The following is a 23,489-nucleotide window of genomic DNA, read 5'->3' as shown; positions in this document are numbered from 1 at the left end:
ATCCATGCGACCTTAGAAATGCCAGTACTAACTCTGTATGAGACTTGGCAGTTTGAAAGCTTGAAGCTTGTATCAGAATGTCGTCTAGGTACGGAGCTACCGCAATTCCTCGCGGTCTTAGTACCGCCAGAAGAGCACCCAGAACCTTTGTGAAGATTCTCGGAGCCGTAGCCAATCCGAAGGGAAGAGCTACAAACTGGTAATGCCTGTCTAGAAAGGCAAACCTTAGATACCGGTAATGATCTTTGTGAATCGGTATGTGAAGGTAAACATCCTTTAAATCCACTGTGGTCATGTACTGACCCTTTTGGATCATGGGTAAAATTGTCCGAATAGTTTCCATTTTGAACGATGGAACTCTTAGGAATTTGTTTAGGATCTTTAAATCCAAGATTGGCCTGAAAGTTCCCTCTTTTTTGGGAACCACAAACAGATTTGAGTAAAACCCTTGTCCTTGTTCCGACCGCGGAACCGGATGGATCACTCCCATTAATAAAAGATCTTGTACGCAGCGTAGAAACGCCTCTTTCTTTATTTGGTTTGTTGACAACCTTGACAGATGAAATCTCCCTCTTGGGGGAGAGAATTTGAAGTCTAGAAGGTATCCCTGAGATATGATCTCTAACACCCAGGGATCCTGGACATCTCTTGCCCAAGCCTGGGCGAAGAGAGAAAGTCTGCCCCCCACTAGATCCGTTCCCGGATCGGGGGCCCTCGATTCATGCTGTCTTAGGGGCAGCAGCAGGTTTCCTGGCCTGCTTGCCCTTGTTCCAGGACTGGTTAGGTCTCCAGCCTTGTCTGTAGCGAGCAACAGCTCCTTCCTGTTTTGGTGCAGAGGAAGTTGATGCTGCTCCTGCTTTGAAATTACGAAAGGAACGAAAATTAGACTGTCTAGCCTTAGGTTTGGCTCTGTCTTGAGGCAGGGCATGGCCTTTACCTCCTGTAATGTCAGCGATAATTTCTTTCAACCCGGGCCCGAATAAGGTCTGCCCTTTGAAAGGTATATTAAGCAATTTAGATTTAGAAGTAACGTCAGCTGACCAGGATTTTAGCCACAGTGCTCTGCGTGCCTGAATGGCGAATCCGGAATTCTTAGCCGTCAGTTTAGTTAAATGTACTACGGCATCTGAAATAAATGAGTTAGCTAACTTAAGGGCTTTAAGCTTGTGTGTAATCTCATCTAATGGAGCTGATTCAAGTGTCTCTTCCAGAGACTCAAACCAAAATGCTGCTGCAGCCGTGACAGGCGCAATGCATGCAAGAGGTTGCAATATAAAACCTTGTTGAATGTAACGGTACCAACCGGATACCAAGGGTTAACACCAGGGAACAATGTCCTGCATAGGGAATCAGCAGTTCACAACCCAGCCAGTTTTCAGGTTTTAAACAGAATAACACTTTATTTGAAGGCAGCATACAGATTTATACAGGTTTTTGACCCCCCCCCCCCCCCCAGATGGGGGTGGAAAGAATGTTGTACATTAGATAAAAGGGAGAAGCGCCCTTGACATGATACAATAGGATTATATTACTTAAACACTTCAACCACAGGACACTCTTGACTCTCCTTATCACTTAGGCGTTTCTCTCTGGGGGTGATCAAACAATAGAATGCTAAGCATTAATTAGATTGTAGCTGGAGCCAGCCACTTGTGGTTAGAAAATAAAGTTAACACTTTCAGTCCTGACCGAAGGGTCTGTCACAGACAACCTTTCTTACGTTATAGTCCAGAAGTGGCTAGGTTTGCCACAATGCTCCCCCAGAACCAAGCCGGCATACACAGTCTGATCCCAACGGATCGGCTTGGGGATGTCCGGGGCAACAACTTTCGGCTCAAGTAAGCTACGGGGTGTTCTCCGCCATCTGCTCCAACTTGGCTCAGTACTGCCCCCACCCCAAACATGGAAGCGTCTCTTCCCGGAGGGACTGGGCTTGGGTAGTCACAGGGTTAACATTAGCGGGATCCATGGGAGCATAGGCAGAAACAAGGGGGGCCAAGTCATTTCCAAGGAGAACATCAGCAGGTAAGTCCTTCTTGACCCCCACATTCACAAGTCTAGCGCCCACTCCCCAATCCAAATGTACCCTGGCAACAGGTAGGCGGAACACAGTGCCCCCTGCTACCCTCACAGCCACAGTGTCTCCAGTGTGCTGTTTCTCAGGCACCAAGTTCTCTTGAAGCAAGGTCATGGTAGCACCAGTATCCCGTAGACAACTGACCTCCTTCCCATTCACTTTAACCCGTTGCCGGTTATTCCGGTGGGCAGCTTGCACGGGGTCTGCTTCATGTAGGCTGCCCCAGCATTCTGGCGCCTCTACGTAGCGGGCCACAGGCTGAGGATTATGTGGGATTCCGCCAGCGGGTCTTCTCCAGGACTGTGCTTGATTCGCTGCATTTAGGGGACACTCTGGTCTTTTGTGCCCTAGTTGCTTACATCCAAAGCACCGAATAGGTTGTGAGTAGCCCCGCGAATTGAACCGGGCTCTCTGAGGGTAGTTCGTGGCCGGAGGCCGTGTGGTATAGCGGTGCGCCGGGGGTTGGTAACTGGCAGCTGCTGGGGTGACTGGGGGTCTGTACTCCACTCTAGCAGTGGGCAATCGGTATACTGCTCCCCCTGCCCCTCGTACTGCCACGGATCCGCCAGTGGGTGCTGTATCCGGCACCAAATGGGGAGCTATCAGGGTTAAAGTAGCTCCCGAATCCCGAAGTCCCTGGACCGACATCACCTCATGCAGAATTCCCAGGGGTTCCTCGGCTTGGGTGCTCAACACCTCATGAGCGGCTGGCTCCGTTTGGTAATGGTGAGCAGCCGCCCTTGGGGCCAGGTTCTGTCTGACCTGGTTCCAAGCTTGTCTGCTCCGATTTTGGGTGCACTCACGTGCCATATGTCCCCACTGCTTGCAGGTGTGGCATTGTATATTAGCCCGTCCGTTGTTAGGCTGTAGTCCATGGTGCCTCCTGGCATCAAAATGCTGGTCTGCTAATCTGGCTGCTTCGGTTAAGGTGAGGGGTTTTCGATCTCTCACCCATTCTTGGGCTTCTGGGGACAAGCCGTTAAAGAATTGCTCCAACAGCATCAGTTGTCGCAATTCTTCCATGGTGGTAGCTTGGCTGGCCTGTATCCACCCCTGAGATGCTTGATCCAGCTTGTGGGCCCACTCTGCATGGGAATCTCTTTCTGGCTTGCGCAGGCCTCTAAACTTGCGCCGGTATGCCTCTGAGGTAATGGCATATCTTTCCAAGATCGCTCTCTTCACTTTAGCGTAATCCTTGCTGTCCTCCCTGGGTACAGCGCGATACGCTTCCGCTGCCCTACCGGCTAGCTTGCCTGCTAGCACCGGCACCCATACGGACTGCTCCAAATCATGTAACTCGCACAGTCTCTCAAAATCCTGTAAATACCCATCAATCTCATCCTTCTCCTCACAAAACATTTTAAATGCATGGTATGGGATTTTGGGTCTTACTGGGTTGCTGAGTGCGTCCAAAATGGATTCTGCTCGGGAGGATGCATTCCGCGGACTGTGTGCCATCACGTACTCCTGCACATCTGCCATTACCACGGATAGCATATCCCGTGGTACAGGTTGGGGTAAAAATTCCAGCCTGGTCCTCATTTCCCTCTGGTATAGGGTCTCCTCCATGGCTGCTGGAGGCGTAGCGCTGCGAGCTCTGTCTCCCTCCATCAGCTCAGCAATTAATATAGCCTTGGGTTTGCTGCTGCCTATCTTTCCCCTGGCTTCTAGCAGTTCCTTTTACGTTTGTCTCTTTAGCTTAGAATAATCCATCTCCATTCACTTCGGTCCCTGGTACTCCTTCCATCTTAGTCAGTATTGTAGTAATCCCCCTCTTCCTGAGGTTACTGGCTTGTGTAGTTGCTCTTCTGGGCGATAAGGTTCATTCCGTCGCTTGCCACCAATTGTAACGGTACCAACCGGATACCAAGGGTTAACACCAGGGAACAATGTCCTGCATAGGGAATCAGCAGTTCACAACCCAGCCAGTTTTCAGGTTTTAAACAGAATAACACTTTATTTGAAGGCAGCATACAGATTTATACAGGTTTTTGACCCCCCCCCCCCCAGATGGGGGTGGAAAGAATGTTGTACATTAGATAAAAGGGAGAAGCGCCCTTGACATGATACAATAGGATTATATTACTTAAACACTTCAACCACAGGACACTCTTGACTCTCCTTATCACTTAGGCGTTTCTCTCTGGGGGTGATCAAACAATAGAATGCTAAGCATTAATTAGATTGTAGCTGGAGCCAGCCACTTGTGGTTAGAAAATAAAGTTAACACTTTCAGTCCTGACCGAAGGGTCTGTCACAGACAACCTTTCTTACGTTATAGTCCAGAAGTGGCTAGGTTTGCCACATTGAACAAACATTTTCTTAAGGTAACCCTCTAACTTTTTATCCATTGGATCTGAAAAGGCACAGCTATCCTCCACCGGGATGGTGGTACGCTTAGCTAAAGTAGAAACTGCTCCCTCCACCTTAGGGACCGTTTGCCATAAGTCCCGTGTGGTGGCGTCTATTGGAAACATCTTTCTAAATATCGGAGGGGGTGAGAACGGCACACCGGGTCTATCCCACTCCTTAGTAACAATTTCAGTAAGTCTCTTAGGTATAGGAAAAACGTCAGTACTCGCCGGTACCGCAAAATATTTATCCAACCTACACATTTTCTCTGGTATTGCAACTGTGTTACAATCATTCAGAGCCGCTAACACCTCCCCTAGTAATACACGGAGGTTTTCCAGCTTAAATTTAAAATTTGAAATATCTGAATCCAGTTTGTTTGGATCAGAACCGTCACCCGCAGAATGAAGCTCTCCGTCCTCATGTTCTGCAAATTGTGACGCAGTGTCTGACATGGCCCTAATATTATCAGCGCACTCTGTTCTCACCCCAGAGTGATCACGCTTACCTCTTAGTTCTGGTAATTTAGCCAAAACTTCAGTCATAACAGTAGCCATATCCTGTAATGTGATTTGTAATGGCCGCCCAGATGTACTCGGCGCTACAATATCACGCACCTCCCGAGCGGGAGATGCAGGTACTGACACGTGAGGCGAGTTAGTCGGCATAACTCTCCCCTCGTTGTTTGGTGAAATATGTTCAATTTGTACAGATTGACTTTTATTTAAAGTAGCATCAATACAGTTAGTACATAAATTTCTATTGGGCTCCACTTTGGCTTTAGCACATATAGCACAGATATCTTCCTCTGAATCAGACATGTTTAACACACTAGCAAATAAACTAGCAACTTGGAAATACTTTTCAAGTAATTTACTATAATATGAAAACGTACTGTGCCTATAAGAAGCACAGAAAAAGTTATGACAGTTGAAAATTAATAAACTGAAAAGTTATAGCATCAAATCTTTGTAAAAAACACAATTTTAGCAAAGGATTGCTCCCATTAGCAAAGGATAACTAACCCTGATAGCAGAAAAAAAAAAAAAAAATACAGAAATAAACGTTTTTTTTTATCACAGTCAACTACAATCTCACAGCTCTGCTGTGAGTGATTACCTCACTCAAAACAAGTTTTGAAGACCCCTGAGTTCTGAACTGGATCATGCAGGGAAGACAATAAACTTCTGACTGAATTTTTTGATGCGTAGCAAAAGCACCTCTCCCCCTCACACATAACAGTGAGAGAGATCAGTAAACTGTCATAAATTAAATAAAACGACTGCCAAGTGGAAAAAAATAGTGCCCAAAACATTTTTTCACCCAGTACCTCAGAAAATTAAACGATTTTACATGCCAGCAAAAAACGTTTAACATTAATAAATTGAGTGTTATTAAAAAGCCTGTTGCTAGTCCCTGCAAATTAGGCTAAAGTCTTATGCATACAGTATAATTCCAGTGAAGTGCCATTCCCCAGAATACTGAAGTGTAAAATATACATACATGACAGCCTGATACCAGTTGCTGCTACTGCATTTAAGGCTGAGTTTACATTATATCGGTATGGCAGAATTTTCTCATCAATTCCATTGTCAGAAAATAATAAGCTGCTGCATACCTCTTTGCAGATTAATCTGCCCGCTGTCCCCTGATCTGAAGTTTACCTCTCCTCAGATGGCCGAGAAACAGCAATATGATCTTAACTACTCCGGCTAAAATCATAGAAAAACTCAGGTAGATTCTTCTTCAAATTCTACCAGAGAAGGAATAACACACTCCGGTGCTATTATAAAATAACAAACTTTTGATTGAAGGTATGAAACTAAGTATAATCACCACAGTCCTCTCACACATCCTATCTATTCGTTGGGTGCAAGAGAATGACTGGTAATGGCAGTTAGGGGAGGAGCTATATAGCAGCTCTGCTGGGTGAATCCTCTTGCACTTCCTGTTGGGGAGGAGTTAATATCCCATAAGTAATGGATGATCCGTGGACTGGATACACTTAACAAGAGAAAAGGTTCAATCTGTTCTGAACGTCTATTCTCACGTCCATTTGTTCTGTGAATAGTTGTAATTTCAGCATGTTTTTAAAACCCGTGAAGGATGGGCCTAATCTCTTTGTCCACTGTTTTAGTATGCATTTCCTTGCCACCCATACTACTAAGATTAACACTGCAGCATGTTGTTTGTACTGAGGGTCCCATTGTAAGAACAAAATGGCCTTGGGGTGCAAAGTAAGTGGAATATGTAATTTTTGATTGATCCAATATTGGATTCTACCCCAGTACTGTTTAACTAGCGGGCAAGCCCACATAGAATGTAGGAGATTTGGGGATTCTAACGAACATTTAATGCATTTATTGGACCACTTAGCCATTGCTCTTGGTGTGAGGTATGCTCTGTGAAGAATGCATACCTGGGATTCCCTGAACATTGCAGACAACGTGGCTTTCCTCGTTTTTTTCCATACTATCTGGTATCTCCTCGCAGGTAATTTCCCTGAGTCCCTCCCTAACCCAGCACAGTCCAAAAAAAAACAGCAGCACTCACCACTTATGCAAAAACTTGACATGACTAAGGACTAGAGGTCCGAAACGTTGTCTTCTTTTTCCTTGAAGTCTCAATAAAGATGGAAGTTTTTGCATAAGTGGTGAGTGCTGCTGTTTCTTTTGGACTGTGCTATATTGGTAAGGAGATTTGGGTGGTACCCCTACAGCTTGCACCACCCGCTACCACTGTGCTGTACCGCATGGACTTTGTTTGTCCCTCCCTAACCCATCCAGATTGTAACGTATTTTGCAATCCTTGTAAGCGGTTATGTAAAAGTGTCTGGTATATCTCAGAGAGAACATTTGATATAATGTTTGTGTAAGACAGAATGGGGATCCTTCCCAGAACTCTGGCTTGTCTCTAACCAGTGTCCCCACATAGTGACGCACCTGCAAGTATACATAAAAGTGAGTTCTTGGGAAATTATGTTCTCTTTGCAGAGTTCCAAATGTTTTAACCAATCTCGAGAGGGGGGTCTAATAATTGTTTAAGAGAGGTCAGACCTCTTTGCTCCCATAGTGTGAAAGGTCTTGTCTCAGACCCCACTGGAAAATCTGGGTTTTTAACTTTAGGTAGGTAGTAGGAAGCATGGCACGACTTTTTCAGAAATTTGTGCACTTGCTGCCAGGATTTTAAGGGGTCTCTGTACAATATATCCAGGCCTAAGGTTTTAATACTTCTGAGGTTTGTTATATGCAGTAGATAAGCTAGTGAAATATCTCCCAGCACTGCTTGTTCTAGTGTGCGTCTGCAAAAGTGGTGTGTACCCACCTGCCAGTCTATCACCAGACGAATCAATGCCGCCGAATTATATAATCTAAAATCTGGGAGAGTAAGACCCCCATTAAGGTAACCCATACTTAACTTGTCTACTGAAATGCGTGGTTTCCCCCTCTCCTCCATACAAAATATCTCACTGCGCTATTAAGCATTTTTATATCTGATTTAGTTAAAATTAGGGGGGGCATAAGCAATGGGTATAACAACCGGAGCAGAACCACCATTTTGAGAAGGCTGATCCTTCTCGAAAGGGACAATGGCAAGGATCTCCAACTTCTCATCTAGGCCTGAAGTTTAGCACATAGGAGTTAAATTGTTAGAATATAATTTATTAGGATTAGTCGCTATGTTTATTCCCAGGTAGGTAATATTGTGTTTAGCTACAGTGAAAGGGTACCTTTTATCAGAACTCTCCTCCCTCTTGAGCCATAGAATCTCAGACTTTTGCATGTTTACCTTGTAGCTTGAGAAGGAACTAAATTTGTGTAGAACATCCATGATAGAGGCTACATGTGTCTGGGGGTCTTGGACAAATAAGAGCATATCATCAGCATAAAGCGCTAGGTGTTGGGACTCGCCTGCTATATCAATGCCTGGAAATGACTGCCTTAGCTTGATGGCTAGTGGTTCTAAGGCTATGTTGCAGAGAAGGGGTGACAAGTGGCATCCCTGTCTGGTTCCCCTTTGTAAGTCTATGTCCGGCGAGAACATATTGTTAATAAATATATTGGCCAGTGGGGAGTGATATAAATTCCTTATGAATGAAAGGAAAGGACCCGAGAAACCAGCCTTAGTCATTGTAGAGAAGAGGTGGCCCCACTCCACTCGATCGAAGGCCTTCTCTGCATCCAGGGACAGCAGGAAGGCCTCCGGCAACCCATTTTCCGCTCCCCCTTGTCTTTTGGTCCAAAAGTGTTGTATTACCTGCAAAACTCTACGTACATTGACCACTGACGACCTCGTATACATGAATCCCGTTTGATCCTCATGAATTATGTCGGTCAAAATAAATTTCAGCCTCTCGGCTAGCAGTTTGGTTAATATCTTATAGTCCGAGTTCAATAAAGAAATTGGCCTATAAGATTCAGGCAAAAGACTATCATCTACCGGCTTAGGAATCAAAGTGATGTAAGCCGCTGAGGATGTAGGCGTAGGTTTTACTTCTTTCTCAAAATAACCAGCAAATAACTCAGTGAGGATCGGGGTCACCTGTGTCTTAACTAAACAATAGAACTCGATTGGTAGTCCATCAGGACCCGGAGCTTTACCCAATGAGATGGACATAATGGTCCTGTCCACCTCCTCTCTACTTATGGGGACGTTTAATTTATCTCTTTGCACATCTGAGATTTGCGGGATAGCAATAGAATCCCCAAACTGTTCCTTTATGTCACTCCCGGACGATTGACTACTAGTGTATAGGGAGGAGTAGTATGACGCGAACTCTTCAGCTATGAGCTTAGAGTCCCGAACAATTTTTCCCTGTGACCTCAGCACGGCAAAGTGCTTAGTAGTGGTTCTGATGTTAACTAACGATGCTAAAAGTTTTCCAGATTTATCCCCATATCTGTAATATTTACCCCTGGTACGCAAGAGCGATTGTGAGACTTGATAAGCCAGCTAGGCATCATATTCTTTTTTTATAGCTATGTATTTCAGGTAATTCTGACTAGAAGGGGTAGTACAGTACAGAAGATAAGCTTCCACCAAACCATCTCTCAATTGGTTTAGTTTCTCTGTACATTGTTTTTTCTGACGTGATAGATAGGCAATGATATTACCTGGTAGTACCGCCTTTGCTGTGTTCCAATATAGCTCCGGGGTGCTCAGGTGTTGTGTGTTATTAGCCCGAAAATCATCCCAACACTCAATTAGGTAGTTTTGGAATTCTTGGAAGGATACTAAATATTGAGGAAATCTAAAGGTACATCTATTACTCACAGGTGCGTCCTAGCTTATGAAGAGTGCCATAGGGGCATGGTCAGAGACAATAACCTCTGCGATCATAGTATCTATAACTTTGGTGACTAATGAATTTGAGATCAGGAAGAGGTCAATACGCGACATAGAGGGCGAAGCCCGTGAGATGCACGTGTAATCTTTTCCATCCGGATTTAGCTGTCGCCAAATGTCTGCAACATGCAAGGGCCTCCCCAGTAGGGCAAAAATGTTCAGCTCAAATTTGTCGGATGTTTTAGGGGCTTTTTTTTAATCTGAGTCTTGTGATTCTCTAAGTCTATCACAATGGGGGTTAGGGGCTAGATTCAAATCACCTCCCAGTATAATATGAGTGCCCAAATATGGAGTGAGTATAGATACTAGGGAGCCCCAGAATATTTTATCTTTTTGGTTAGGAGCATATATTTTACAAAGAGTGTATACTTTTCCTGCAATGCGAACTTGCACTATTATATATCTGCCCTCCGGATCTTTAAGTACGTTCATGCTTTCAAATTCTAACTTTCTCCCAAAGAGTATAGCCACTCCTCTACTGGGAGTTTTATATGATGCAAATTCAACCCTTCCCACTCAGTCTGATCTTCATTTTTCGTGTTTCAGGTCCGAGACATGAGTTTCTTGAAGAAACGCAATTTCCGCTCCCTTTTTCCACAGCTGAGTTAAGATCGTTTTTCTTTTGATGGAGGAGTGAATTCCCCCTACATTCCATGAATATAGATTAAATCTAAAGCTCTAAAGTTTATCCTGTCTGGTCGTTGTGCATGCGTGTGGGGGAAAGGTTGCAATGTATGTGGGAGTGGATAGGAAGAGGGAGAGAAAAAACAAAAAAAAACACCACTTCTCACCACAATGCACAGGCTCCCGTTTCAGCCTCACATAACGCCGAGACACCACCAGGCCCCACTATCCCACATGATTCCCAGTCTGCGTCTGAGAAAGAGAACGATTTATCACATTGTTACAATTATTTACATTTTCATATCCTTCAAAAATTGACATGATGTGACATGTATTATCATACATCGAAATTACGAGTTTTGAGGTAACAGGGGTGCGTTGCTAACGAGCCTTTTTTTTACACTCCCTTAAGACAACGCTGGTATTACGGGTTTTTTAAAACCCGGCATTAGCCGCAAAAAGGTGAGCTTAGAGCAAAATTTAGCTCCACATCTCACTTCAATACCAGCGTTGCTTACGGTAGCGGTAAGCTGGCTAAACGTGCTCGTGCACGATTTCCCCATAGGAATCAATGGGGCTGAGTCGGCTGAAAAGAAACCTAACACCTGCAAAAAAGCAGCGTTCAGCTCCTAACGCAGCCCCATTGATTCCTATGGGGAAATTAATTTTATGTCTACACCTAACACCCTAACATGAACCCCGAGTCTAAACACCCCTAATCTTACACTTATTAACCCCTAATCTGCCGTCCCCGACATCGTCGCCACCTACATTATAGTTATGAACCCCTAATCTGCTGCCCCCAACATCGCCGAACCCTACATTTTATTAACCCCTAATCTGCCCCCCCCAACGTCGCCGCAACCTACCTACAATTATTAACCCCTAATCTGCCGCCGCCGCCAACGTCGCCGCCACTATAATAAAGTTATTAACCCCTAAACCTAAGTCTAACCCTAAGTCTAACCCCCCCTAACTTAAATATAATTTAATTAAAACTAAATAAAATTACTACAATAAAATAAATTAATCCTATTTAAAACTAAATACTTACCTATAAAATAAACCCTAAGCTAGCTACAATATAACTAATAGTTACATTGTAGCTATTTTAGGATTTATTTTTATTTTACAGGCAACTTTGTATTTATTTTAACTAGGTAGAATAGTTATTAAATAGTTATTAACTTTTTAATAGCTACCTAGTTAAAATAAGTACAAATTTACCTGTAAAATAAATCCTAACCTAAATTACAATTACACCTAACCCTATACTATCATTAAATAAATTACCTAAACTAACTACAATTAAATACAATTAAATTTAAAAAACTAAAGTACGAAAAACAACAAACACTAAATTACAGAAAGTAAAAAAATGTATTCAATTTTTTTAAACTAATTACACCTAATCTAATCCCCCTAATAAAATAAAAAATCCCCCCAAAATAATAAAATGCCCTACCCTATACTAAATTACAAATAGCCCTTAAAAGGGCCTTTTGTAGGGGAATTGCCCCAAAGTAATCAGCTCTTTTACCTGTAAAAAAAAAAATACAATACCCCCCCAACATTAAAACCCACCACCCACACTCCCAACCCTACTCTAAAACCCACCCAATCCCCCTTAAAAAAAAAACTGACACTACCCCCTTTGTGTTTTCATCCGATCCGGGCAGAAGAGGTCCTCCAAGCGGCAGAAGTCTTCATCCAGGTGGCATCTTCTATCTTCATCCATCCGGAGCGGAGTGGGTCCATCTTCAATCCAGCCGAAGCGGAGCATCCTCTTCATACGAAGTCCAAGCGAAGAATGAAGGTTCCTTTAAATGACGTCATCCAAGATGGCGTCCCTTGAATTCCGATTGGCTGATAGGATTCTATCAGCCAATCAGAATTAAGGTAGGAAAAATCCTATTGGCTGATCCAATCAGCCAATAGGATTTAGCTCACATTCTATTGGCTGTTCCAATCAGCCAATAGAATGCGACCTCAATCCTATTGGCTGATTGCATCAGCCAATAGGATTTTTCCTACCTTAATTCCAGAGCAAATTTTTCCAGAGCAAATTAGATCTGATTTATCATGCATGAACATTCCTCATTTACCATGTTTAACAAGGTAACCATAGTAACATTTTATCAATCTTTTGTTATCAGCATCCAACATACCAATTAGAGGTCTGTAAGCCCCACCCCGACTCTAGTAAATGAGCCACTCACATTTTCCATTACATACAGGTCACCTAATCGTCGGGGTGCTACGGCACAGCACTAGACCCACCCAGCCATCTTGATCGGTTGTTGCATTAATTGCTTTAAAAGCAGAATCCAGTACATAAAAAGTAAACTCAACACATGATAACTTGTTAAATACAAGGTTACATAACCCAAACTGTTATTTCTTCTAGCCATTATGAATGGTGATTCTAGTCACACTTTAATTAACATTCTCAAAGTTTGTCAAGCAAGCTACCTCCTCATCCTTCCTCTCCCCTAGCTTGCCCCTGTGAAGGACTGTGAGCTGGTGTTAGACACCTGAAGTATCTCACTGTTATTCATATGAATTGTTATCTGTAAATATGTGGTTGTAGCTCTTTTGTATTAATACCCCAAATGTAATTCTGATACAAGAGGAGATAGAAAACAGTGAGCAGTTTATGATATAGATAGGAATTTGTGATCTGTAGAAATGTTCACAAATAGTGGTGTTGTCACTTTAAATAGCAAAGTGGAAAGTGAACCATTAGAAAGTTTGTTGTAGTAATGTTTAAACAAAGTCAGAGTCAATAACGGTAATTTCCTTTGTGACAATCTGAATTTCCATTCATCCGGTTATCTTCCTTTCATTATTCACACTCTCACACACAGTAAAAGCTATATACAAAATGAGAAGTGGTGTGTCTCTCAATTATGCTGCTGAACAGGTAAGCGTATCAAATATATGAGAGCGGTTTCCTTATGAAGATACACAGTATAACTAATATGCATACACAGATCAAGAGTCTGAAAACGTGTGAGTACCTTGGCAAATAAAGCGAGTGAAAACGAAGCTCCCAGTTGTAGCTGGATCTGTGAGCGGTTAGAATACTTACAGTTCCGACTGGTGTGAGCATGACTTACTTCCGGGTGAACAAACAGGATCCGATCCGAAGCCGTGAACGGCTAATGAATGCACTGAAGTCCCAAAAAGGTATTTACAGAGTTGCTGCAAATATATGGCAGATGAGGAAATAGAAAATACGGAATAGAGTGTTAGAAAACACTAGTGGCTGTAGATGACCTGCAATCAAAATAAGTGATAACCTAGAAGCAACTAACAAAAGTCAGGTTAAACTTTAATTATCAGGCAAGTATCAGGTGTAACATGGTGGATTATAAAGGAGAGGAAGTAGGTGGGAGTGAACCATCTTAAAGGTACATCACAGCTGGGGACCCTCTTTTTCCAGAAACTCTTGAGCCTCAGGAGAGTCAAAAAACCTTGGTCCTCTTGGTGTGATAAGTTTAAGCCTGGCTGGGTACAGGAGATAGGGCCTGTTTTCCCTCTCTGCTCAATTTTGAGCACAGTGGGGAAAATTCCCTACAACGTTTCATCAGGTCTACAGAAAAATCCTGAAATAGAAGCAAACGTGCATTTTCATAATTCAATGATTCTAGCTTTCTATAAGCCCTAAGGACTGCGACCTTGGTTTGGAAGTGTAGAAACTTAATCATAATGGGCCGGGAATGAGACAAACTATCTGTTCCAAATCTATCTGGGCCTACTCTGTGCGCCCTTTCTACGCTACCTGTAAAGCTCTCTGCTGGAATGTTCAACAGAGTGGGGAGAATAGTTTCTACAAAATGTAAGATATCAGATTTCTTTAGCGTCTCTGGAAGGCCCAAGAGACGCACATTATTGTGCCTCGATCTGTTTTCAAGCTCATCTATTTTTGTTGTAAGGCCCGGGCCTTACTTTCTAGCACTTCTATTTTACCCATAGTAGTGACATTGTAGTTCTCTAAATCGGAGATTCTGTTTTCAGCCTCCACTACTCTAGTAGAAAACTGCTTTACATCAGAGAGGGTATCCACCCCTTTTTGTAAGTTATCTATTTTGGGCATAAATAGTAGAGAGATCTGCTTAACAATTGAATGTGTTTCCAGGAACTACCTTCTAATAGAGCCTCTGTAGAGTACCGCTGGTTAGCAGCATCTGTTCCTGCTTTAGCTCTGTGTTCGCTATTTTTACCACGGCTTGCCATTGGGCTATTTAAATATTTCTCCATGCACCTGCATACCAATGATAGCCCTTAATACTGTAGGAAGAAAACACACACAATATAATATTACTTTCAAGAGTAGATGGACACAAAGCAAAACTTAGCATTAATTAGACACAAAAGTGAAACATTTTACAAACAGCAAATGTCCTGCAAAGGGCAGTACAGTAGTGAGGAAAAGTTCAGATCAGACCAGCTCTCTTTCTCCTCTATCAGAACAGGCGAACAGAATATATGTTGTGCCAGATTATGTCCATAATGTTCAAAGTCAATAAATATATATCTGTTTTGGATAACAGTTCCCACCAGCCTTGATCTCAGCAGCTCCTGCCCTCTAATGTATAGCTCCAACAGGGCGATACTACCACAATAGGTGACTTGTGTCTTTTAGGGCCAGAATTAGAGTAAGCCTGGTTGCAGTTTGCAAGAGGACAGAGGAAACTAATGAGCTCCAAATGTCTTAATGTATCCCTAGACGAAGTCCGTGGGCAAACTATGAAACCTGCTGTCTTTTATTCTGTTGTGTCTACATATAACCTTAGCCTTCCTGTGTTCATGCAGTCAGTGTGTGTGCATATACCAAGCCAATTCCTTGTAGCCTTCAACTTAAGAACTGATGTTAGTAGTTCCTTAGGGTGTCCATGAGGTCCGGTGCAGACGGGGAAGGCTGTCAAGATGGCGCTTGCTGACTTTGTGCCCACTCACAATGCCGGCATGTTTTATTGCACCACACTCTCCAAGGCGTTCGGCTCATGTCTCACACCACTACTGCCGTGAATGTTGGACTCTTTCAGGTGAGATGTGACTCCGGCCAGGCAATCAGGGTCCCAATGCAAATTTGCACCACTTCCACCTCGTGCGTCTATGGTGGGTGGCGTCTCCTAGGCCTAAAATGTATCCTCCGCTCCAATTTACACTGCTGATACCCCCCCCCCCACTCCACTCACGGATCCAGACTCTGGGGTCACTACTAGCTGCCTGGTGTTGGTCTAGCTTGCGCTCACGATTTCTGTGTGTTCCGGGGTTGGATGGAAGAACCGCTCCTGTGAGGTTATCGTGGATTTTACAAACGATCCACTGCTCCGGGCAGCACACTCTGCCAATGATACTCACTAGGCAAGGGGTAGTAGCATGAATCAGAGCAATATTTGCTGGCCTTTTTTGTGTGGTCACGTTGTAATTCCATTTCCGTACTCTGACCGAGTGACGATGGAGAGAGTCTGTTAGTTGTCTGGTTCATAGGAGGTGGTAAGTGCCCCAGCCATTGGGGGTGTATGGTGCCGTTTAGCTTTTGTCCATATTTGCAAACTCCCTCGGGGCCGGGTCGTCCATCAATCCGGCGGGGGAACATTTTGCCTTCGGTTATAGACTGGCACGTCTTTGTGTACTACTAAGGCATGTTTTGGCAGTGCTGTAGGATTCCAGTCCTACTGGGCCGAGGGATCCTCAGTCTTCTGTGCCGGATGGAAAACTGGGTTAGACGTATGGGGATGAAGCCAATCTCCTTGACGTCTCCGTTTTTCTTTTAAGCATCTGTTCCAGTTCTGAGCTTAGGAGAATGGGGCCCCTGTTCGGCTGATCCTGTTAGCGTGCCCATTCTCCTTGGGCGTTCACCCACGAGTGCTGCCTTCATTTTATTTGATCCGGATAGGATGTGTTTAATTTGTTTTACGAAGCTCATGTCTGTTATAATTTTCCGTTTTGGGAACGTTTCTTGTGGTCGCGTGGGCACTTCCTCGGAAGTTGCGTAGCACTATAAAATGACATAGTTATGTTTATAGTTTGTTATCGATCCCTTCAGGGGCTTTACTTTTTTATTTTTTCTTGGACCTTGGACAGTTTCGGAGTGTTCTCGTACCAGGTGGATCCTGGTCGGGTGCTAGCAGCTATTCCTTTCGGTTCATGTCACCCACGTGGTGCCGGTGTGCTGGTTACCCTGTCAGGTGCTGGGTTGTTCACTTGATGAGTGTTCGTTTTTCTTGTTGCCTCTATTACTAGAAAACAAAGGGACTGCATCAGTCCTCCTCCCATTCCTACTGTTGAGGGGGTTCCGGACTCGAAACCTGCTGAGGCTCATTGAGAGAGGTCCTTTTGGCCTTGGAACCGAAGTTTATCCATTCCCATCGGGTTTGGAGGTGTGGATGACCTCTGGGCGTCGGGGGTACCAGATGTATGGCGAATTTCGTTTTCACTCTTGGTATCTTCTGAATGTCTGTTTTTTGTGGCCTAGTTGCAAGTACCTCTCCTAGGTTGCTGGGGCTACTTTTAACCTTTTTGGGTGGTCGAGTCATCTGTGTCTGGAAGTTTGGGTATGTCCTTATTACTTCCTTTTTTAGTATGTTGCAAGCTCTTCTATTGGGAGCGCAGGTGTTTGGGGTTAGTCCCTTTTTCTTTTTTCCCAGGCATTTTCCCCTGGTCGACTCCTGTCTGCCAGGACTTGTGAGGCTCCCACCGTTTTTCCTGTGTGGTACAGGATTTTCCGGGAGGCTGATCCTGTAAAGGTCTTTAGAGATATTATCATCTTCTCATCCTAAGGGCTTGTTTGGAGCCTGTCCCTTGTTAACCTGTGGTCTTAGTGGGGGGTGTTCCCCTTTGACTCTCTAAGAGATCTAGCTCTCTGGGTTTGCAAGCCGAGGGTCCTGGAATCAGACACACCTCCGGTTGCTGGTTGCCCTCTTCTTAGGCCTGTTAAGATGTCTCTCTAGGCTCTTTGGTCTGTATCTATTTCAGGCGTCCAATGTCTAGGGACATTGGGATGCACTGCCTAGGGTGCACTCCTCCGTATAAGGTGACTTGATGGTTCCTCAGGGGGTTAGAACATCGACCGGTCTCGGGTTCTGGAGGTCTGGCTTATGGCCATGTCTCTTGTCTGAGATTCAGAGTCCGGATCTGGATTGGTCCTGGGGGGTTCAATTTCAAACCTTTCGGTTTTGGAACATCCGCATGTCCTTTCAGGGGAGATTTGGTAACTGCCTTAGGGGTTAGTTTTGCTGTCTCTCAGGGGCAGGGGCAGCTATTGCACCTTGATGTGGGCTTGTGGTTGTTTGTTTCAACTGAGCTGTCGGTATGGCTGAATGGTCTTTTATCAATTGGTTTTTTACCGTTTCTCTCATCTCTTCTCCATGCCTATGGCTGGGGAAGCGGTTCCTTTGCGTTTGCCCTCCTTTGGGAAGGTTTTCAGAATACAGTATCCATGAAGCCCCAGAGGTCTTTCTCTCGTCATTTTTTGAGGGGTTCTGCCCTTCCTTGCATGCAAGTGGTCTTAGGACTGGATTCTGGTAATGAGACACTGTAGTTCAGTGTCCTATCTTCCTTGTTTGGGAGTGGTCCTTCTTTGGAAGGGAGCTGTGTAGGGGTTCTGGAACCCGAGCATGTAGTATTTCTGTCTTGGCTTTGTGGTAGCAAGCAAGATTATATAATAGGTCAGAGTTGTTCTCCCAGGAGTTTGTTCACTTTTAGGCACCTCCTTTTTCCTTTGAGGTAACTGCCCAACAATTAGAACCAGCAAGGCCCTTGCTAGAGACCGTTCAGAATCACTAGACTCAACCGAGCCCAAAAGCCTATAAAGGAAACAAAGTCCCGCAGGCTCTCAGCCCATGCATAAATACACCCCCGACCAGAAGGAAGGAAAACATCCACATTCTCCCTGAAAGGAAGAAGACGGACTCAGATAAAAGGAGTGCGAAGGAACCCCCAGAAAAACAAAAGGACTAGGGCAGTAAAGAAAAAAAAACAAGGGTAACTCCAAGAGAGTAACCAAGGATGAAAACAAGGCAAATCCGATAACAGACCCTACCACCCTAGCAGAGCAAGGGGGAATAATCCCAGACCCCTATCTGTATGGATTCCAAGGGACCAAGTAAAGCACAGGAAAATTAAGGGAGAAAGGTAGAACCCCTTCCCTCCGCAGAGTGCTAACTTGCACCCAGGACAGAGCAACCGAAAAACAAACCGTCCCCGGGAGCCGTGAAAAACGACATCAGAATATCTGAATATGCTACTTTGAAGGCCATAGGCTTCCAGCTGCAAAGGAGGGCTAAGCGAACACAAGTCGCCCATCCTAGCTTAACCAAGCTAGTAAAATGCACAGGACCATCCTCAGGAAGAGAAACTCCAAAGACATGCAGAACAACACTTCGCCAAGAAAAACAGGAAAGGAAGGATAGTACCCAGAAACAGCAGAGACAAACTACCTGTTGAGGAGGGATCCACCGCGAAAGCATCAAAGCGACTGGCAATGTCTGAAAAGACAAAGGAATTAAAAATTCCCCAAACTCCACGATCTTCAGAAAGAAAAAGAGAGGAGATCCACCCCCCCAAAAAGAGCTTGGGTTCCAGAACCCAATTGCAGTTCCCTCCTGATGACTAAGGACACTCCTAAAAGGAGACCCTCTACTGAAACTCCAGTAATGGCCACTATGGTCGGCCCAGCAGAAATGTCCAATTCTCCGATAAGAGAGAGAAAATCTGCCAGAAGGAACAGAAAACGGTAAACTGAGCCATCCCTAACCAGTCCTAAGGGATCTGGATACAAAACCCCAAAATGTCCAGTCAAAGACAAGGAACAAATTAATAACTCCTGAGGAACCACCGGGTTACCCCATCCAGAGTAAACCTTGCACCACAGGCGATGCAATCACATTCAAATCCAAGGCACCTTGGATACTGAACTCTTACGTAAATATAGTGCTTTAAAGACCCCAGCGGGATTCAAACTCGCAACCTAAATGGTGCTAGGCACTGACGAAGCCCCACAGCTACTCTGATTGACCCCTAAGGCTCTGGGGACAACACCCACTAAGTCCAAAGACTAAGGTAAACGTACAAGAGAACAGGGCTCAAATCTAGAAAATCTGGATTAAGAAGAAACATCAGTCTCCATGATCCTCTCAGGATCAACTTCCCAGAAACACCTAAGGCTCGAGGATTTATTAATGAACAAGCATTCCAACCCCTGGTGGATGAACTCAAAATGCCTAGGCAGGGGCAAACACCGGAAAAACATAAATTATGCTTACCTGATAATTTTGTTTCCATCGTGGGGAGGAGAGTCCACGGCTTCATTCATTACTTGTGGGAAATAAGAACCTGGCCACCAGGAGGAGGCAAAGACACCCCAGCCAAAGGCTTAAATACCTCCCCCACTCCCCTCATCCCCCAGTCATTCTGCCGAGGGAACAATGAACAGTAGGAGAAATATCAGGGTATAAATGGTGCCAGAAGAACAAAATACAATTTAGGTCCGCCCAACGGAGCAACAGGTGGGAGCCGTGGACTCTCCTCCCCACGATGGAAACGAAATGATCAGGTAAGCATAATTTATGTTTTTCATCTAAAGGGGAGGAGAGTCCACAGCTTCATTCAGTACTTGTGGGAAACAAATACCCAAGCTCTAGAGGACACTGAATGAAAAAAGGGAGGGCACAAATTTGGATTCTAATCTGAGGGCACCACAGCCTGCAAAACCTTTCTCCCAAAAACCGCTTCCGCAGAAGCAAAAACGTCAAATTTGTAAAACTTAGTAAAAGTATGTAAGGAGGACCAGGTAGCCGCCTTACAAATCTGCTCCATAGAGGCATCATTCTTGAAGGCCCAAGAAGAAGCCACAGCTATAGTGGAATGAGCCGTGATCCTCTGAGGAGGCTTATGTCCTGCTGCCTTGTAGGCTAAGCGAATCATGCTCCTCAATCAAAAAGACAAAGAAGTAGCAGAGGCCTTCTGGCCCTTACACTTCCCTGAATACACCACAAAACAGAGATGTAGACTGTCTGAAATCCTTAGTAGCCTGAAGGTAATACTTCAGGGCATGAACTACATCCAAGTTATGTAGTAACCTCTCCTTTGGAGAAGAAGGGTTAGGACACAAAGAAGGAACAACTATTTCCTGATTGATGTTACGATCAGACACAACCTTGGCAAGAAATCCCAAGCCAGTGCGAAGAACAGCCTTATCGGCGTGAAAAAACAAATAAGGAGGCTCCCATTGCAAGGCCGCCAGCTCAGAAACTCTGTGTGCCGATGCAATAGCCAACAGGAAAAGGACCTTCCAGGAAAGAGTCCTAATGTCAATAGAGTGCATAGGTTCAAACAGAACCCTCTGCAATACCTTAAGAACTAAGTTTAAGCTCCAGGGAGGAGCGGACTGTCTGAAGACAGGCCTGATTCTAGACAGAGCCTGTCCAAAAGACTGAACATCAGGAAGCTCAGCAAGCCTCTTGTGCAAAAAGACTGATAATGCCGAAATCTGTCCCTTTAAGGAACTGGCAGCAAGCCCCTTCTCCAGAGCATCCTGGAGAAAGGAAAGAATCCTGGATACCTTAACCTTATGCCAAGGATATCCATGCGACACACTAGGACAAGTAAGTCCTCCACACCTTATGATAGATGCGACGAGTGACCGGCTTCCTGAACTAGAGTATCAATCACCCTCTCAGAAAAACCTTGTTTGGCCAAGACTAAGCGTTCAATCTCCACGCAGTCAGCCTCAGAGAATCTAGATTTTGATGTTAAAAGGGACCCTGTTCCAGCAGATCCCTGCGACAGTGTAACCTCCAAGGAGGAGAGGATGACATCCCTACCAGATCTGCAAACCACGTCCTCCGCGGCCACAACGGAGCGATCAGAATGGCCGAAGCTCGCTCCTACTTGATGCGGGCCACTACACGAGGAAGAAGCGGTAACGGTGGAAAAATGTAAGCTAGGTTAAATCCCCAAGGAACCGCTAAGGCATCTATCAGCTCTGCCTGGGGATCCCTTGACCTCGACCCATATCTGGGTAGCTTGCAATTGAGTCTGGATGCCATGAGATCTATCTCCGGCGTTCCCCATCTGAGACAAATCTCTGCAAACACCTTTGGGGTGGAGAGACCATTCCCCCGGATGAAAGGACTGCCTGCTGAGAAAGTCCGCTTCCCAGTTGCCCACACCCGGAATGTGGATTGCTGAGAGCGAGCAGTTGTGGGACTCATTCCAAAATCTGAGACACCTCCCTCATTGCTAGGGAGCTTCTCGTACCCACCTGATAGTTGATGTATGTCACCGAGGTAATGTTGTCGGTCTGGAATCTGATGAAGCTGAATGACCCCAGAATGTTTATCCAAACAGCTCCCCATCCTGCCAGACTCGCGTCCGTCGTCACAATCACCCAGGACGGTCTCAGGAAGGATGTCCATAGGGACAGTTGTTCTGGACGGATCCACCAAGAGAGGGAGTTCTGAGTCCAAACATCCAGGGATATCTGCTGTGATAGATCTGAATGATCGCCATTCCATTGTCTCAACAAGCACAACTGAAGAGGTCTGAGATGGAACCTGGCAAATGGATTGACATCTATGCTGGAAACCATGAGTCTGATTACCTCCATACATAGGGCCACCGAGGGACTTGAGGAGGACTGAAGAGCCAGACAGGAGGACGCAATCTTCCTGCGTCGCTGATCTGTGAGAAATATCTTCATGGATATAGAGTCTATTATCGTGCCCAGGAACTCCACCCTGTTGCTGGGAACCAGGAAAACTTTCCTGCGTTGATCTTCCAACCGTGAGATTGGAGCAGGAGGGCCCTCGAGTGATCCTGTGCAAGCCTGAATGACAGCGCCTGGACTAGGATGTCGTCCAGATAAGGCGCCACAGCAATGCCTCTGGATCTGTCCACTCCAAGTAGCGCCCCCAGAACCTTCATGAAGACTCTCGGGCCATCCCCAGACCAAAAGGAAGGGCCACAAACTGGAAGTGTTGGTCCAAAAACGCAAATCTCAGGAACCTGAAGTGATCTCTGTGGATTGGTACATGAAGGTAAGCATCCTTCAAGTCTATTGTCATCATGAACTGTCCCTCTTGAACTAGGGGCAGAATAGATCTGATCGTTTCCATTTTAAAGGGTGGAACAGCAAGAAATTTGTTTAAACACTTTAGGTCTAGAATCAGGCGGAAAGTGCCCTCCTTCTTTGGGACCACAAAAAGGTTTGAATAATACCCTAGACCCCTCTCTGCCGGGGGTACTGGTACAATAATTCCTAGAGAAGAGAGATCCCTCACACACTCTATAAATTCTTTTTCTCTTTTCTGGTCTTGCAGACAGATTTGACAAGAGGATTCTGCCCCTTGGAGGATGAGATCTGAATCCTATCCTGTACCCTTGGGAGACAACCTCCAGAACCCAAGGGTCCTGAATGTCCTGCAACCAGACTTCTGAGAGACCGGTCGGGGGCCGCCCCTTCATGACTATTTTGACTCAGCGGGCTTCTTGTTCTGCTTGGACTTACTCCAAGACTGAGCTGGCTTCCAAGTTCCCTTGGACTGATCCGCTTCTGCGGTGGCTGATGGCGTTGGGCCTTGTCCGCACGAAATGGACAAAAGGGAGAACCCTTAAGGCTTAGCCTTCTTATCCTGTGGTAGAAAAGCGCCCTTGCCTCCCGTAACCGTGGATATAATCGAATCCAATCCTGGACCGAACAAAATCTTTCCTTGAAAATTTAGGGACAAAAATCTCAATTTAGAGGTCATGTCCGCAGACCATGATTTTAGCCACAGAGCCCTGCGAGCTAAAACGGAAAAACCAGATATCTTCGCATTCAGGTGAATAATTTGCATATTGGCGTCACATATGAAAGAATTGGCGACATTCAACGCCTTAATATTTTCCTGTATCTCGTCGATGGAAGTCTCCCCCTCGACCATATCACACAGGGATTCACACCAATATATTGCAGCTCCGGCAACCGAGGCTACAGCCGCTGCCGGTTGAAAAGCAAACCCTGTGTGCTGAAACATCTTTCTTAACATGTTATCCAACTTTTTATCCATGGGCTCTTTAAACGACAAACTATCCTCAA

This window comes from Bombina bombina, chromosome 12, assembly GCF_027579735.1.
Source record: "Bombina bombina isolate aBomBom1 chromosome 12, aBomBom1.pri, whole genome shotgun sequence".
Classification (NCBI taxonomy): Eukaryota; Metazoa; Chordata; class Amphibia; order Anura; family Bombinatoridae; genus Bombina; species Bombina bombina.
This window is presented reverse-complemented; position numbering follows the sequence as displayed.